A 19,659-nucleotide genomic window follows, 5' to 3' on the forward strand; every position below is an offset into this window, starting at 1 on the left:
TGGAAGATTAGAAATTAGGAGGGATTCCTGTAAGACAGAAAGCAGGTAGAATCGGATTGACAGGGAAGCTGCAGAGTAACAAGGTACAAAGAACTTACAAACTATCATGAGAGATAGATCAAAGTAATTAAATGTAAGGAGCAGAATGTTACCCAGGGGATCTGTTTGGATGTCTATGAACTTCACAGGAACTAGACCTTCCTCTGTCTCCTGGTTTGGCTAATCAAGAGGATTAGCGAAAGTATTTGGACAATATCCCAGGTAGTTAGCAACTCTGTAAGAAGAGATAGAGCCCTATATCCAGAAGACAAGCTATAATTATACCTCATACAGGCATATTCTATTTATTTCACAACCAATCATGCAAACAGTTCTAATAAAACTTGAACAGCTTTTAGTAAATGAGACAATGAGCAGGCAATAATGAACCACCAGATATATAAAGAAAATCCAATAATCAGAGTAACATAGAAGAAAATTTCCCCCACAAAAATTAGCGTCTTCAAAGTAAGTGTACAAGCAACAAAATCCTAACATGAATGAAGAAAGAACTATATAATGAAATGTGTGGTAAAATGTAGGATCCAAGGATAAAAAGAAAAGATAAAAGCTTCTTAAGAGACAAAAACAACTTCCTTATAAAAGAACAAGAATTAGATTAGAATCAGGCTTCTTCCTCAATAGCAGATGCTACAGGACAAGAGGAGCTTCTCAAGTTTTTAAGAATTTAAGAATTCTTAAGAATTCTTAAGAATCTAAGAATTTAAATCTTAACCATATTTCTAGCTAAACCATTAATTGATAGAGTAAAATAAATTATGAAATAGCCACACTCATAAATTTCCCTAGTTACAGACCTTCCAAAAGAGCACTGGGTGTTATACGCAACTAATGAGTCATTGAACACTACATCAAAAACTAATGATGTACTATATGCTGGCTAATGCTAATTGAACATAATAATAAAAAAAATAATTTAAAGAAAAGATTATTTCCAGCAAAATTAGAAAAAAATCCGGTAGAGGTGCCTGGGTGGCTCAGTCAGTTAAGCGTCTGCCTTAGGCTCATGTCATGATCTTGGAGTCTGGATCAGCCCCACACCAGGCTTTCCTGCTCAGCAGGGAGTCTGCTACTACCTCTGCTCCTTCGCCCCCCACCCCCCTCTTGCGTTCTCTTCCCCTCGCTCTCTCTCTCTCTCAAATAAATAAAAATCTTAAAAAACAAAGAAAGAAATCCAATAAATAGGACTATATGTGGTAACAGACATATGGTAAGAAAAATGTTAAGTCTATATAATACTTGGTTTCTAATGTAAAGTATAATAGTAAAACATGGACCTAACATCCAGATGCACTGAAACTCAGAGTAAAGGGAAATTTAGAAATGGAGGAACAAAAATAGGCAATTTTGAGAAAAAGGAAATTGGTTAGAGGGACAGGATATTACTTAATCCTGAACTTTGATAGCATAAGTTGTTAAATTAATGTCACTAACATATCACTAGTCAAAATTAACATGAGCAGAGTCAAATCTAACATGATCAAGATTTACAGATTGCTTAACATTATTCCAATAGTGTGGACTTACACAAGAGTTGTTTTTTCTATCAGAATTATTTTTGAAATGAGAGGTAATTTAACAGCTAAATACAAAAGAAAATAGGCAGAAAAAATAAAAAATAGAGCAATAAAAATAAATGAAATAGAATTTAGTGTGAAAACCAATAAATGGAACAAAGAGAAGTAATTCTTTTTGACAAAAGATGCACTCCATTAAGATGTCCCAGGCATTAACGTTTCTAATAGCTTTAAAAATTGCAAGGGTGTGGGGGGGTGCCTGGGTGGCTCAGCTGTGAAGCGTCTGTGTTTGGCTTAGGTCATGATCCCAGGGTCCTGGGATCGAGCCCTACAGCATCGGGCTCCCTGCTTGGCGGGAAGCCTGCTTCTCCCTCTCACACTCCCCTTGCTTGTGTTCCCTTCTCTCTCTGTCTCTGTCAAATAAATAAATAAAATCTTTTAAAAAATAAAAAAAATAATAAAAATTGTGATGGGAGTTAACAAATAAAAATGTCTAGAGAAATTTTGGGGCGTTAAGCACCCGACTCTTGATTTCTGTTCAGGTCATGATCTCAGGGTCCTGGGATAGAGCCCTGCAATCAGGCTCCACACTCATTAGTCTGCTTGAGGATTCTCCCCCTCCCTCTTCCTCTGCCCCTTGCCCTGCTTGCAGTCTCTCTCTTTCAAATAAATAAATCTTAAAAATATTTCTAGAGAAATTTAAAGACAAATGAAAAACATGATTATATCAGTATGTATGTTTATATATATATAACTTTATATGCATATATATAACTATGTTTTATAAACAAAACAATTTTTTTCAAAGAGTTGGAGAATTCACAAATTAGCTAAGCACTAAGCCATGGAGGAGAGTATATTCTCTACAGATACCAAAAGCAGAGGCCATATGACCCACATTATTATTTTTTTAAATCTCAGTCAAGATATCTACTTACTAATTTTAAAATAGATTTTTTTATGTCTTGGGATAAAAAAAAATCGAGATGAAAATGAGAATTTCTTCAGAAATAAACAAAGATAGAAATACTATTATTTTAAACCTCTTGAAGGTGACCCAAGTCATGCTCAAAAGATGTTTACCCATAAATTGATTTATTAAAATATAAGAAAATGTAAAAATGAATTATCTATGCTTCATATCAAGAAAGTAAATAAAAACATTATAAAGCAGAAGAAAGGAATAAATAGATAAGAACACAATTTTTAAGAAAACTTAGCCATGATCAAAATGCCAAAAGCTATCATTTAGAGAGTGTTAAATAGAGCGTGGCAAACTGATAAATTTTTGAAAGATCAAAATCACCCCTAAATATTATTAAGCATGAGAAATAAAGTACAATTACAAATACAGACTGTTATTAAGTAGATAAGAGAAAATATAGGGAGAACTAGGTTGTGGGTTGAACTGTGTCCCCTCAAAATTCACATGTTAAAGTCCTCAGCCCCCAGTACCTCAGAATATAACCTCATTTGGAGATAAACTCTTAGCTAATCAAGTTAAAATGAGGTCATTAAGGGGGCACCTAGGTGGCTTAGTTGTTGAGTGTCTAACTCTTGATTTCAGCTTGGGTCATGATCTCAGGATCATAGAATCGAGCCTCATGTCTGTCTCTGTGCTGGGTATGGAGCAGGCATAAGATTCTCTCTCTCCCCCCCTCCCCTCAAAAAAAAATTAGGTCATTAAATTGGAACCTAATCCGATATAACTGGTGTCCAGGGGAAATCAGAGCATGGAGACAGGCACAGAGGAAAGATGACGTAGAAGACACAAGGAAGAGACAGCCATCTGTAAGTCAAAGAGAGAGGCCTGCACCAGATCCTTCCCTCACAGCCTTCATAAAATCCCAGCCTGGCCGACATCTTGATTTTGGACTTCCAGACTCCCGAACTGTGACATAGTGTTTGTGATACTTTTTTACTGTAACCCTACAAGCTAATAGAAGCTGTATATAAGTATATTTGAAAATGTGGACAGAATAGATGCTTTTCTATGAATATTTAAATTGTCATCTAAATCATCATCATACTGGCTTAAGAGTTAGAAAGAGTAGAAAAATCTCAACATACCAATAATCTTGAAGAAATAAAAAACTGCGGAAGATCAACATCCAAAAAAATATACCCAGATCACACAGTGTTTATCAATGAGTCCTATTCAAGAAACAGATAATTTCAACCTTTTAGATAATGTTTTAGATAGCAGAAATATAGCTGGAAATAAATTTAAAAATGTCCCAATTAACTTTACAAAATTAATGTAATCCTGAAACAAATCAAAAGAACACAAGCAAGATAAAAATAACTAGTGGTTGATTTTATTTATGAACCTGTGTGAAAAATCCTAAATAGAATGTTAATAAATTGAATCAAGCAATATATTAAAAGAACAATGAATCACCAAGAACACTTTCAGGAATATAAGAATGTTTCAGCCTCAGGAAATATTATAATGTAAGTCACAGGAGGAAAAGTTTGAAGGAAAAAAAATGTGATTTTTCTCAGTAGATAACCCTAAAAATCTAAATTCAGTTTTAATGGAATTCACTAGACTGGCTTCAATAGAGGGAAACTTTCTTAACTTGATAAATATTATCTACTAGAAACCCCAGAGAGCAACATACTATTAGTAAGTTAATAAAATGAATCTTATTGAATTCAGAAATAAGATAAATGCACATTATCACCACTACTCTTTAACGTTTCAGGGAGATCCCAAGCAATGCAATCACGTAAGAAAAAAGGATTTAAGTATAAACATTAAAAAAAGGACAGTACTCTTCTTATTTATGGGTCATATGTCTTCATGAAAAGTATATCCATTTCCTAAAGCTATCATAAAAAAAGTACCGTAAACCAGACAGTATAACACAAGAATTTACTCTCTCACAGTTCTATAACCTAGAAGTGAAAAATCAAGGTATTATCAGGGACATGCTCCTTCTTAGGAGCTATAGGGAAGAAACCTTTCTTTCCTCTTCCTAGCTTCTGGTCACTTTTGATCCTTGATTTCCTTCTCTGCCTCACTTCAGTGTTTTCCTTTGTAGTCCCATGGCATTCTCCCTGTGTGTCTCTGTCTTCACATAATGTTTTGCTCTTCTTATAAGGATATCAGTCATATTGGTTTAGGGCCCACGTGAATGCCTTCACCTCAGTTTGATCACATCTGCACAAGACCCTCTTTCTAAATAAGGGCACATTACGAAGTATGGGGGTTTAGACTTCAAAGTATCTTTTGGGGGGGTACATAATTCTATCCCTAAAATATGTCTACAAAGAATCAACTGAAAAACGACTAGAACTAATAAGTTGAAAAAGGTGACCATACAGCGTACGAACACCAATTATTTATTTCCCCTAACCAAAAACAAAAAAAAAAAATAAAAACTGTAATGAGCATGAAAATGAGAGAGGGAAGGGCTCCCATGAGTAAGAAAAATAATAACACAACAACAATACTAAAATAAGCATAAGAAAATTCACCACCATATAAAGTCACCAATGGGCATAAAAATCTGCATAATAGGGAAGACATTCAATATTCCTGGATGAAGACACAATATAGTAACAGCACTCATTCAATATAAGTTTAAAACATTCCTTCAATGCAATTCATTATATATATTTAACAGTAATAAATCAAGACAGAGAATATTATTTTTCACGTAATGCAACAAGTTTATTTTCAAGATCATATGGAAGACAAAACTGCAAAATAGAATAAAAGATCAAGAGTTTATTGAAAAATAAAAACACTGAAGGGGAGTGTTTGCCCTACCACATGATAGTAACCATCATAGAATTAGTAAACATGGCAATAGATCCGACTTAATGTGTCAAGCACTCCTCCAAAAGCTTTATATATATATATATATATTATATTATTTAATATAGTTAGGAACTCTTCTATTTAATGTGACTGGTGAGGCACTAGGTGATAAAGTATATTGTCTAAGGTCACACCATTAGTAACTGTGTGGTTTTATTCTGGAGCCTCCATCCTTGACCAATACCCTATGCAGTATCATAATGAAATATATTATAAAGTCAAAGTGATTTAAATTATTTGGTATTGTCATAAGTATAGATATATAAGTAATGGAATAGTACAGAATCCAGATACTGACCCACTGATGGGGGAGTTTAAGGGTTTTTAGAGTCATTATGAAAATCAACCAATGGAAATTCCTTATCAATGTAGCAAAATTTGTTAGATCTTGCCTCATACTATGCTGCGTATAGGAATGCAAAACTATGAATAAATTAGAGGAAATATGAGAACTCATTTTATAATTTCCTTTCTAAAAAATACACTTTTTTAGATCACTTTCTGGTTCACCGCACCGTTGAGCTACCCCCACACTGGTGCAGCCTCCCCCACCCAGGTGGTGGCACATTTATTACAATGGATAAACCCACCTGTTGACACATGAGCCAAAGTCCAGACTTTATATTACTGTTTGCTCTTGCTGTTGTACATTTTGTGGGGTTTGACAAATGTGTAATGACATGTATCCACCACTATAGTATCACATAGAATAGTTTGCCCTAAAAATGTTCTGTGTTCTGCCTATTCACTCCTCCTTTCCCCAAGCCTGATTTTTCTATTGTCACCACAGTTTTGCCTTTTCTAGTATGTCTTCTGGTTGGAATCACACAGTATGTCCAGTTTTCAGATTGACTTCTTTCATTTAATAATGTGCATTTAAGTTTCCTCCATGTTTTTTATTTTATGGCTTGATAGCCCATTTCTGTTTAGCACTGAATAACATCCACTATTTGGATGTGCCAGACTTTATGTATCCATTCACCAGTGAAGAACATCTTGGTTGCCTCCGAGTTTTGGCTGTTATGACTAGAGTTGCTATAAACATTCATGTGCAGGTTTACACCTCATTTCTATGTTAATGAGCATGATTGCTAAATAATATGTTTAGTTTTATATGTTTAGTTTTGTTAAAAAAAAAAAAAGCTGCCAAACTGTCTTCCGAGGTGGCTGTACCATTTTGTATTCCCAGAAGCAATGAAAGAGTTCTTGTTATAATTTTCCTTTATAATCTACTTTCCTCATAGCAATTATCTTATATATTCATTTGTTTATTTATTCTTCATCTGTCTTTTCTTACTAGGATGTCTTGTTTATTATTGTTTTCTTTAGACATAAAACAATGATCAACTTAAGTTACAATAAGTTTCTTTAGTAAATATACGTTGAATAAATAAATCATTTAGTGTTGCTTTCCCAAGTTGAGACTTTTAAGAGAGCTGTGATAAAACCGAATAGAAAAATAAAAACAACCTAAAGGATACAAGTAGAGCATATAAAAAAGAAGTTAAAATAATATATAAATAGTCAACAGAGGTATGAAAAGAAGTTCAAATTCACTTTTTTTTAAAGATTTTATTTATTTATTTGATGGAGAGAGAGACAGCCAGCGAGAGAGGGAACACAGCCAGGGGGAGTGGGAGAGGAAGAAGCAGGCTCCCAGCGGAGCAGAGAGCCTGATGTGGGGCTCGATCCCAGGACCCTGGCAGCCAAAGGCAGATGCTTAATGACTGAGCCACCCCAGGCGCCCCTCAAATTCACTTTTAATAAGAGAAAGGCAACTTAAAAATACATGCATAATTTTTATATCCAAATATGCATACCTTACTAACTGGCTCAGTAAGTGCCTTAATTCCAGGGGCTGGCTAAAAAAAAAAATTAAGCATAAGACACTATTTTGCCATTGGAGATGTAGTAAACACTATATATATAATATACATAGATATATATATAACACTGCATATAATATATATATATATATATACATATATATACGTATATATACGTATATATATATTACACATATATTGTGTGTGTGTGTGTGTGTGTGTGTGATTTGGAAAGTTCTTCATATTGAATTTTCTGATATATTGTATATTAAAATGTCATTTTACATTAAAAAGTTATCCCTGGATGATAAATTATTTTCCTAAAGAACCATGTTCTCTTGTGAAGATCAATTACAAATTCTAAGTGCCTAAATCTTGTTCTTTTCAAGAATTATCTAATGTTATCTGACAAAAGACTTACTTAAGCATTAGAATGCCCCCCCCCTTCTCTCTCTCTCACTTGTCTGAGGAAATAGGAAATGACAAAGAACACAGAGGATTTCCCTATCATTCTTCCAAACCAAGTTTCCTTAACTTACCATGCCAGTGTATATTTTGGAAGTTCCTAGAAAGCCCTGTTTTACATATTCCTTTCAGTCTCCAGAATGTGATATATTTAATTCAAACAGTGTGGGAAGATGTTCCCTAATGATAACAATATAGGTTTGTTAGTCTTTTTTATTAACAAAGACAATATTTGGGTTATATTGTTACAAAAGAATACAATGTGTTTTTTTAATTCACAATTGATTTATGCAATTGAGAGCAAAGTGAAAAAGGTCTTAGCAAAAGTCTACAATTCAATTAGATATTTCTGTTTCTTTTTTTCCAATAGGTCTAATAAAAGAAAATAACCCAGTGGATTAACCAAAATGCACATATTTAAATAATGAAATGGCATTGTTCTGAATGTATGGTAACTTTACTAAGATAAAAGACAAGGTTATGTCTTTCCAGCTATCCAAACAATTCACAAGTGCTCAGTTTTGTTATCCTGAGTTAGCTTCATAGCTAAAATAATTTCTGAAATCTGCTTTCTGAGATTAGCAGTGCCCTCTCCCCTAATTTGAACAAAAATAATTGGAAAGGCACATGTACCAGCTTCCAGTTTATACAAGTTCATTTATTTGAAATCCCTTGAGCTCCTCCAATTAAAAAACAAGTTTTTGAGTTAATATCCTTCAATTGTTAAAAACCTGCGTCACTGTGAGAGCACAGTGAAACGTAAAGGTCCCAGCACACTGGCAGTTGATTGTGAGGGGATGTGATTGTTCCACATTTAGACTGGAAAGGGTTAGGAACTCTGCTTCCCAATGTGGTTAATGAATGAAAGGAAAATTGGACCCCTGAGCCAGAGTAAATGACCTAAGGGAGTGAAAAATGTTCACAGGTTAACAAGGGCAACTGTTCCTTGCCATAATTCCCAGAGGAGGCAAATGACAAAGGGGCCAATGAACTTCTGTCTTTGTATTATTTATTAATCCATTTTCTTCCTAGGAAAAATAACTTGGCATAACTCTGGAAGACACTAGCATTGAATATCTTAAACTCTGTGCTGCTTTCTCCTTGCTCTGATTCACTTATTAATATAGTTTGTTTTAATAATTTATTTTGACATATTCAATTCAAATGTACTAAGAGATTAATCCATCATCCTATACAATTTTAAATATTGAGGCTATAATATGCCTTAACATAATAGGTAAAGTTGGAATCAAAACTAACTTTATAGTGACATAATAACAAATTCTAAGTTATCTAATTGGTACAAGTGGCTATGGAGATTTTTTTCCCAAAAGTGGGAATTATTTCAAAAATTTTTTTAAAATATTGTTTTCACTGAACTGAAGGGAGTTTTCATAACCATAGCCAAGCCACCTCCCCTGGTCATGTTCACAGATACAAAACCCCTGATTGGCTGTTGATGAGTCATTCCTGGTGAGGAATCTTATCTTAACACCTGCCTTATCTTTAACATCCTTTTCAACTTCTTCTAGAAAAACAATAACCAAAAAGGAAAAAAATATTTGGGATCAGTCCAGTTTTGAAACACCTGCCTTAGAGATAAAGACTGCAATTTTAGGCATTTGTAATGTCTTCACTTTTGGCCTGGAATTTGTTCTGCCTGTGGTGAGCATCCGCTGACTTTCTCAAACATGTGCTTTGCCTGGGAATTACTTCAGTCTAGTAAATTATAAAATGACAAGATCATCTCTGTTACCATGGAAAATCTGTATATCATAGTAAATGCACTTTATGAGTTGAAGAAACATTACAGCACCAGCTCTAATGAATCAGCCAGTAATGTTTTATGACATAATTCCAGTCTGATATTGATAATCTTTAACTTGTAGTTAAAGAGGATATCCCAGGTTTATGTGACCACTGTGAACCAAAATAGAACCATTTAAAAAAAAAAATTACAGACAGGAACTACACAGCTGGAAACCAGAAGCACCAGTTTTGCTTGGGCTATTAAGAAAATTCACAGTTAACTAAATAAAAAATATTTATTCTACCTCATTTATTTTCCCCTTGGTATTTAGATGTGCCCCATATCGGTGCCTATGAAGAGGTTATTATAAGGGCATAAATTTGTTTTAAAACCATGAGTTAATTTGCTACATAAACAGCACAAATTACTGAGCAATTACATAATTTATGCTGTTATATTAATTAGTTATATTGATTTTTAAAGAATGTACTTTTCTCCTCATGCATAAATGTTCTGACATTAGACAGGCCTTGCCTAAGACTCACTTAGCTAAATTCTCAGCAACCAGAAACTATCTGGAAGGAAACAGTAGGGAGAGTGTCTCAGTAAAATTGACCAGCTTCAGAGAGCTTGCCTTGCAAAACCAAGTTAACCAAGTGATGGCAAATGTCATAAAGAAGTTTTTTTAATAAATAAAAACCCTAAATAACTTCATAAGGTCCCTTTTTTATTTTCCTTTCAGGGAGTCAGCTGGCACTACCTCGATGAGAAGGAACGATAGAGAAAGGCAAACAAGTCAGGAAAGAGCAGAGGAAAGAATGTGAGAGGCTGTGGTTAGACTATGATGGCGGCAAGTGTGCTCGAGTTCCTTTACAACGACAAGCCTCAAGCACTAACGAGTATCACTGAAGATGTGAGGAAATTGAATCCCTTATTCATTTCTAATGATCTAATATAGTTCAGCCATTTACATTTTTATTTTATTATTATTATTTTTGTTGCTGCAAAAAGATTTATTGTTTCCGTTTAGCTTGGGATAGGGCTCTAGGGTGGTTGAGAAGCTGCCTTGTGGCTGAAGGGAGAGGCTGAAGCAGAAGCCCTAGCACCAGGGGGAGTCCAGGGTGACCTTCAAAGGCTGCCCTACTCCAGAGGCTCCTAGTCACGCTTGAAGGTGAGCCTTTCAAAGAGATACTCACCCAGCCTGGGGGCCGCCAGCCTGCAGAGTTAGTCAGGTGGTTGCCATCTTCTTGATAAGTTCCATCTGCTCATCTAGTTAGTGTTTCTCCAGGAAGTTACAGAGATGGGCATCTGCATGGACAGAACCCAGGGCAGGCAGATCCCCAAGGGCCCGGGTCGGGTTCTTTTCCAGAACATGGTGATGGCATCCCAGGTTTTACCCCACGCATCTTGGGATGCCTTCTGCATGTCCTGGAAGAAGGCACAGCCATGGCTCTGGTTTTGCATCTTTAAGAGATGCTTGGGTCTTTCTTGCTTTTCCTTAACTAACTTGGGAAGAAGTGGCCCACAATCTCCAGGGCCACATCATTGTGGTCAAACTAGGAGCCCAGAGAAAGGTAGGTGTAGGAGGCCCACAGATGCATGTTGACCATGTGGTTGACCGTGACCTTCACCTCAGTGGGATAATTCTGATGAATCTGGGAGGTCGTGTTAAACCCAATATATGGTGCTGGCTGGTCCCAGAGACCAAGGATGGCTGAGAAGATGGTTCTGAAAAGACAGTTGGTGAAGGCTGGAAGAAGGGACATCTCTGGGTCTGTTCCATCCCAATACTGTTAAAGCAAGAGACAGATCTCCAGGACCCCCTGGTGAACTGCTTGTTCAGCCATTTTGGACAAGACTCTGGCAGTTCCTCAATGATTTAAACACAGAATTACCAGAAGACCCAGTAATTTCCCTCCTAGGTATATACCTGTTATGAACTGAACTATAATTAATTTACTGCCACCACAGGCCAAGAAGTGATAGGCCTGAGGAACAAGGCTGCCTCCTCAGTTACAGAAAGCAGTGGCAACCTCCTTGGTTTCAGCAGGCCAGGCTGTTTCTGACCAAGGTTTTAAGGGGAGGGTCTCTGCCCATGGCTGAGAGGGCACAGTCACCTCCTAGAGCCAAAGGGATGGCTATGCTTTACTGTGGACCATGACAGTGTGGCCTCACTAGTGGGCCTGGAAGGAGTGGCCACCACCCTGGTGGGCCCACAGGACAGAGCACCTAGCCAGAGAGGATTATTCTGGAGTCATAACATCTAATGGAATTTGCTTTGCTAGGTTTTAGACTTGCTTGTGACCTCTCACCTCTTTCTTCTTTATAATTTCTCCCTTTTGGAAAAGGAATGTCTAGCCTCTGGCTGTCTCACCACTGTATTTGGGAAGCATGTAACTCATCTGGTTTTATAGGTTCACAGATGGAGAGGAATTTTGCCTCGGGATTATACCTTGAGCTTCACTTATACTTGAGTTAGATAGTATTTAGATGAGACTTTGAACTTGGTGTTGACGCTGGAGTAGGCTAAGACTTTTGGGGCTAAAGAGATAAGGTGAATGTAGTTTGCATGTAAAAAAGGATACGAATTTGATGGGAGGCTGGCAGAAGGTGAAATGTTATGGACTGAATTGTGCCGCTTCCAAATACATATGTTGAAGCCCTAACCCCCACTGTGACTCTACTTGGAGACAAAGTCTTTAATAAATTAAAGATTATAAGATATTTAATAAAATGAACATTAAATGAGTTCATAAAAATGAACCCAATCTAATTAAACTGGTGTCCTTACAAGAAGAGTAAAAGACCCCGGGAGTATGTGTGCACAGAAGGAAGGCCATGTGAGGATGAGCAAAGAGGCAGCTTCCTCCAAGCCAGGAGAGATTTCACCAGAAACCAACCCTGCCAGCACCTTGATTTTGTAATTCTTGCCTCTAGAAATGAGAAAATATATTGCTGTTGTTTAAGTGACCCAGTTTGTGGTGTTATGGCATGGCAGCTTGAGCAGACCAATATAGTACTCAGAGAGTGAAAAGGTACGTCCACACAAAAATTTGCACATGAATTCTATAGAAACATTATTCATAGTAGTCAAAATGTGAAAACAACCAAAATCTCAATTGACTGATGAATGGATAAACAAAATGTGGTGTATTCCTACAATGGAATATTGCTTGGCAATTAAAAGAAATGCTGCACACTATGGCATGGGTGAGCCTTGTAAACTTTGAGCTAAATAAGAGGAACTAGTCACAAAACACCACATATTGTATGGTCCCATTTATATGAAATGTCTGGAAAAAGGAAATAGATTAGTTTAGTTATAGATGTAATTGCCTACTTCTGGGTGATGAATAAAATGAGTGACTGTTTAATGAGTACAGACTTTCTTTTTGGGGATGATGAAATTATGCTAAACTTGGATTGTTGTGATGGTTGCACAAAGTCTGCGAATATATTGAACATTATTGACTTGATTTTAGATTGGTGAATTTTATGTTATGTGAATTTTATCTAATACAGGGTTTTCTTTTTTTTTTTTTATTGATATTCTCCAAGGTCACACTAATTAAGGTTCTGATAGGTCTGGTTCACAGATAGTATATCTAATAACACTGTTTATTCAGGTATGAATCTGTCTGAAATGGAAACAGCACCTCTGATTCTTCCTTCTAGGACCAAAATGTTATGGCAAATGCTTCATTTTCCTTTTTTTTTTTTTTAATATCACTTCCACTCTGCCTCCTTCCTTTACCTTCTCTTTTCTTTACCTCTCTTACTGAATAATTTAGTCTTAAAAGCATTAGGTGAGGCAGAACAAGGTAAGTGTCTATGTCATGGGAGACATGAGTCTCTTAGAGGAGTGTCAGAGCCCAAGTGAGATAAGGAGTGTGCCTACATAGCAGGGATGCCTTGGAAAGGTTGTCCAATTTCTCCTTGGTTAAGGATTTTTCCATGGTCAGCCTTGCATGAGGTGTCAGCGTCTAAACAGGGTAAGAGGGCATCCCTGTAGAAGGGCTACCCCACACTGAATGTCAAGGTCTGAGGAGGATGAGGAGGAACGCACACAGAGCAAGTTTTGATGTAAGGATTCAGAGAATGAGCCAAGTGAGGAGTGTGTTCCTGAGGAAGACAGCCTGGTGTGAGATATCAGAGGCTGAGAAGGGCAAGAAGGATATCCAGGCAAGTGGGACAGTCTACTGTGGGCAATTAGAATCCAGAAGGTTAAGGAAGGTGTTCATGGAAAAGGACAGCCACACATGAGTTGTTGGAGCACAAGTAGATTAAACAGGGTTTCTGTGCCAAAAGGTGGGTGGCCCTGAGTGGAGAGTCAGAGCCTGAGCAAGCTAAGGAAGGTGTCTAAGTGGAAGGGCTGTGTAATGTGGGGTTTTGAAGCGCAAGAAAGTTGAGAAGAACATCTATGTGGAGGATGGTAATAGAGGCATTGGGAGTCAAAAATCAAAGATGACAAGGTGTCCACAAGGATGATGTGATGGCAACAGGGATGAAAAATTGTTTATATCCAGGGAAGATTATCAAATAAGTACATATATGAAAGATAATGGGAGCCATGTTCTTCAATGTATGAGAAAGGATTTACAAATACTGAAAGGGAAAAAGCTAGCATAAACTTGTGTTATATAGGAATTAGAGGTTTGGGTGTTAGCTTATGTTTTTATCTGTATATGGTATGGGTATGATAAAGGGTATGCAGTGTGTTACAGATTATATCACTTCTTAAATTTTAATGTGCTTAAGAATCACCTGGCATGATTTTTAAAATGTGATTCTCAAGCATCATTCCTGGAAATTCAGAAAATAGATCATAATCAAATAAATTTACCTCAGAAATGCAAGGTTGGTTAAACGTTTGAAAATCAACATATTTTCTACATAGAACTAAAGACAAAAAGACTATGTGATAATCTCGGTAGACACACAACAAATATGGAACTGATAAAATTAATTTCTTTCATGGTTAAAAAAAAGCGAACAGAATAAAAAGCAACATCACTAATCTGAGTAATGGCATTTACAATTACCCTACATTTAGCCTGGCCAAAACTTTCTTAGAATTGAACTGCAGCTTGATATTTTTCCTTAGAAATCATCCTTCCTTTCTCTTTTCCTTCAAAGTATCAGATTTGCGTCATGGTCTGAAAGCTGTTCCATCTTGTCTGATTCTTCCCTTCAGTCACTTCCACTAATGAATCTTTTGCACACCTCATCTCATCTTTATGTTTGATTTTCAGAGGACCTGGATTAGGAACATTTAATTCCACAAAACACTGCGTACGAATGTTCATGACCACTATATTCATGATAGCTTCTTAATGAAAGCCCTGATTCCTATTAATAGGAGAACTGATAAATTATGGTATATGTGATGGTAGGCAGGATTATTAATATCCCTTATCCTGAGTTTCCTTATCTATAAAATGGAGGTGTGATAACATGTTTCCTATGTCATAGGCTTTAAGAAAGATTGCATGTGTTTATGAGTGTGAGGCACTTAGTGTAATTCTTAGATTTGGTCATTCCAATATGGTCATACGAATTACCAGTTACCATTATGAGTATGATTATACAGTATTTTTTGGCTATTAAAGTTTTTGAATTAATTTTCCTTAAAAGACATGTTCATAATTTTTCTTCATGTTTAAAAACTTAGATTGACTTCAGATTTTGATCATGCCAGATTTGAGCTCATCATTCTTCTGTTATTGAGAATTTATTTGGGGTCAAAGAGCATATTTGTATGATTTTGATCCTTTAAAATATGTTGAAAAATTATAAGGGCCTAACATATTATCTATCCTGGAAGAGGTTTCACATGCACCAGAGAGCAATGTGTATTTTGCTGTTGTTGGTCAGTGGTCAATAGGTGTCTTTTAAGGTTAGCTGGTTTATATTGTTGTTCATCTTTTTTTTTTTAATATTCTTTATAGTTATTCTACCCATATTGAAAGTAGGGTATTGAAGTCTCCAAATATTATTGTTGAATTATTTGTCTCTCCCTTTATTTCTGTTAGTTTTTGTTTCATTTATTTGGGGACTTTGTTCTTAAGTGGATATATGTTCATAACTGTTTTACCATCTTGATGAATTGACTCTTGAATCAATATAAAATGTTCTTCTTTGTCTTTAGTGACAATTTTTGTCTTAAAGTATGTTTTGTCTAATTTTAGTATAACCATTCAAGCTGTTTATAGTTACTGTTTGAGCAGTATGTATTTTTCCACCATTTTACTTCCAACTACTTCTTTAAATTTAATGTACGTATCTTATAGACAGCATAGAGTTGGATTTTTAAAATCCATTCTTCCACTAACTGCTTTTTGATTGGGGAGTTTAGCCTATTTACATATAAGATAGATACCAGTACATGTATTTGCACCTGCCGTTTTCCTATTTGTTTTCTACATGTCTCATGTTGTTATTTATTTTTTGTTGCTGTTATTTCTCCTTTCCTCCATATGTGCTTTCTTTTGTGTTACATATTTTCTAATATAGTATTTTAAAACTTTTGTTATTATTATTTCACTATTTTTTAATTTATTTTCTGAGCGATCACCCTTGGGATTACAATTAACAACTAAAACAACCTCTTCAGATAAATATCTACTTAATTTTAATATTACAGAAGCTTTACTGCAACTTCATACTCCCCCCACACACACTTTGTGCTACTATGATCCTATAAATTACATCTTTATACATTACAATTCATCAACATAGTTTTATAATTACTGACTTATACACCTGTCATCTATACTAAATAGAAGAAAAGATTCACAAACAAAATGATGTGTATATTGTGATTCTTATTAATTTGTGTAGTTACTTATACCAGTGCATTTATTTCTTCATGTTGAAGTAAGTTATGACCTAGTGCCTTTTCATTTCAACCTGAAGGACTCCCTTTAATATTTCTTCTAGGGGAGGTTTGATAATGATAAAGTCTTAGTTTCAGTATCTGAGAATGAATTATTTCATCTTTTATTTTGGGGAATGTTTTTGTAAGATATAGAATTCTTGGTTAAGGCTTTTTCAGCACTTTGAAAATGCCATCCTATTGCTTTCTAGTCTCCATGATTTCTGGTGAAAAGTCAGCCATTGATACTACGGAGATTTGCCAAAGGTTGTAAAGCTCAAGTTTGTGTTTTTTTTCCTGGGACACAGTTTCAGGCCAGTTTTCTGCACTTGCTCACTAGTCCTCTACCAAAACTCACTCTCGCCACTATAAGGAGCATGTATAAGGAGATGGCTACAGGGTGTGTGGGTGAGGTACACAGAACCCAGGCGACTTGGGGTGATCTGCAGGTGAGGCATCCCCAGAGTATCATGGGCAGCTTCTAGATGAAGTCCACAATATGGTTATTAGGATCCACGTCCCTTTAATACCCTCCAAGAGTCCTATCTACCACTCTCTCAGACTTTTTGTATCCCCAACAACCAAGACCAAGGTCTATATGTCTGTTACCTGATGACAGGTGGGCAAAACTCTTCTCAGATTCCTTGGACTATGGTGCCAGATCCCATCACTCCCACAAAGGCACTTATGTCTGTGGGTGGATGCCAAGTGGTTGTTATCAAGGTGGGGATACATTGAGTAAAATTTTCATCAGACATTTTGCTGATATCAGTCCCACATCATCCATTCTTTTCTTGAATAAATACTCCTACTATTGTTATAGGCCTTTGGTCAATTTCCAGAGTTCTGAAAAAGTTGATTTAGACTATTTCTATTCTCAATGTTTCTAAGGAAGCAAGAATTTTCAGAAGTCCTTCCCTTACTATTCCAAAAGTGCTTCTCCTGTTTTTGTTTTTAATATAGTTTATGGTTATCCACCATCTAGATTAAATATTAAAAACTTAAAATATTTTTGCAGAATATCTATACCAATAAGATGAATAAACTTTCAGGAACATAAACCTGATAATATAGGCATTATTAAGGTCTTCAAATTTTCAGGTTAGATCTTTCTGAATAAAAATCAAAGATCTTATGGCATCTAGCTCTAAATTCACTATTTTCATGTCTTTTCATACTTCCATTGTACTGTGTGTATTCCTTTTAACATAGTATAGGATTATTGTTTGCCATCTTTTCCCCCACCACTTAGATGGCTGGGATTACAGAATTTCAATTTTTTAAACCCTATGCTTAGAAAAATGCCTGCCACATAGTATGAACTATTGAATACATACTTGCTTAATAATTGGGTGAGAGAGTTAAGAATCATAGACAAAGAAGTTTTGAGAGGGAAGATATTAATAGGGAGATCATGGTGCTAGCTGTTTTTAATCAGAGAAAAATACATTTGGATGATTTTCCTGTCTTCCTTCTCCAGCAAATGATAAATGGCTTTTTTCCTTTTTCTTCCGTGGTAAGGAAAATCCTCTTAGCTTAGTAATGCCTCCAAGTGCACTAAGAGTTAATGGTTCAGAGCTCAAAGGAAAAGACTTGGCATGGGCAGGGATGGGAGGAGAATTATGCAGCCAAAATATTTCTCTTCATTTTTTCCTCCAACTCTGGGAAGGAAGAAAACATAAAACAGAATATTATATTAAGCATTAAACAAGCATAACATTCTCACTCTATGATTAAAGGATAGTGGTGGTATTGTGATGATGTCAAGTATAATAAAATAAATAAATTATAAGGAGTAATCCTGTTTGTAGGAAGTTATACTGGTTGACATGTCATATCTTTTCCATTTGTAGTTTCCCTACGTTTCTGATTTGTTTCCAACAAAAATCGGTGTTGGTAAGATGAATAAAAACCTAAGCATGGGAAGAAGTTGATGGATAGCTTTGTGTGGTGTGCATGGAAAAATCCTCTTCAGGAAAGAATCCAAATTACTAACTGGAAAAGGGTGGGAAGAATAACTCATGTCAGTAAAAAAAAATTTATGAAAAATCAAAAGGTCAGAACTTTGGATATTTGTAAGTTAAGGTGTATTTTGACTTATCCTGGGGAAATTCAAAAACTACAACTGAACTGAATTACTTCCAGTGAAGTTACTTGGCTCGAATAATTTCCTATTTCATTACCTTGCTTGCCATGAGGACAAGTGAAATAGACCAGTGCAACTAGTGAGCCAAATTACACAATATTTTTGGGAGACCTTGAATCATTACAGTGTAAACTATATTGCATCCATATTTCTCTTAATGTAAAATTATTATAATCAACAATTAGCCATTCAAAGTAACTAAAACTTACCTTAAACTTTTTTATACTCTTTCTTCTATATTTAGAAATGTATAATTTCTTGTACAAGAAGAGATATTTATGTGTGACAGATAGCAATTCTATTGATTAGTTTAAAATCCAGAATTTAAAAAAACTACAGATAATAAAAGCTGGCTTTTCTATCACTTTATTTAAAATACTTTTAATTGACTAAAATAATTAATACTAATATAATACTTTGGGCAAGTTATTATCTATCAGTTATCTTGTATTTAGGAAAACAAATGTTCCAAAAAACATTAATCTGAAACATATTACATCCCTCTTCCCTTTGGTATCCCAGTTATTATAAATATATATAATTATTATATATGATATGACATATTATTTTTAGTTCAGTTTATTTACTTTGAATGTTATATATATACACATATATACATACATACCTTTTCAATTTGAACTATAATATATTTTGTTAAACATAAATGCTCAATGAAAAAGTATAATAAAGCTGCAACATAGAGGTAATTATTGGTACCTCTTTAACAAAAATATGCTTTTATTCTTTTTCCTTTGTGTAGATTATCATACCAAAATAATTGTATACAAACTCCTTATAACCTTTTATTAACTTAAAGTATTAATAACATTTTTCTAAGTCACTAAATTGTTTATATTATTCTTTTTTATATTATTATAATTATACTATTTTTATATTATTCTTTTTTGTTCCAGTACTTAAAATAGTCTACCTTGTCCCTAGAGGCAAAATTCCTAACCCTTCTCCATCTATATGACAAGTATTATTACTAGTCCCCCTTTATAGTGAGGAAAGTGAGTTACACAGACCTTAATTTACTTTCCACTTTCACACAGCTAGTAAGAAGTTAAGCTGAAGTTAGAACACAAGAATGCTTGACTTCATGTTCAGCCCACCTCTTTTCTTCCCCTTCCTATACATATTTTTGATCAGGGACTTAACAATAAGAAGATCCCCTCCCACAAGGAAAGGA

The 19,659-nt window shown here is 35.2% G+C and overlaps 1 long non-coding RNA gene across 1 annotated transcript in view; it reads left to right on the forward strand.

Moving 5' to 3' along the window:
- LOC123789212 (uncharacterized) overlaps positions 1–15,075 on the forward strand; it is a 290,301-nt gene extending 275,226 nt beyond the window's left edge. Inside the window, exons 25-26 of the long non-coding RNA XR_015723966.1 lie at positions 9,230–9,362; positions 10,190–15,075. This is a non-coding gene — a long non-coding RNA (uncharacterized LOC123789212). The remainder of the gene's footprint in view (positions 1–9,229; positions 9,363–10,189) is intronic.
- The last annotated feature ends 4,584 nt before the right edge of the window (positions 15,076–19,659 follow it).

This window comes from Ursus americanus, chromosome 3, assembly GCF_024610735.1.
Source record: "Ursus americanus isolate L20-20 chromosome 3, mUrsAme1.1.p, whole genome shotgun sequence".
In the NCBI taxonomy this organism is placed as follows: Eukaryota; Metazoa; Chordata; class Mammalia; order Carnivora; family Ursidae; genus Ursus; species Ursus americanus.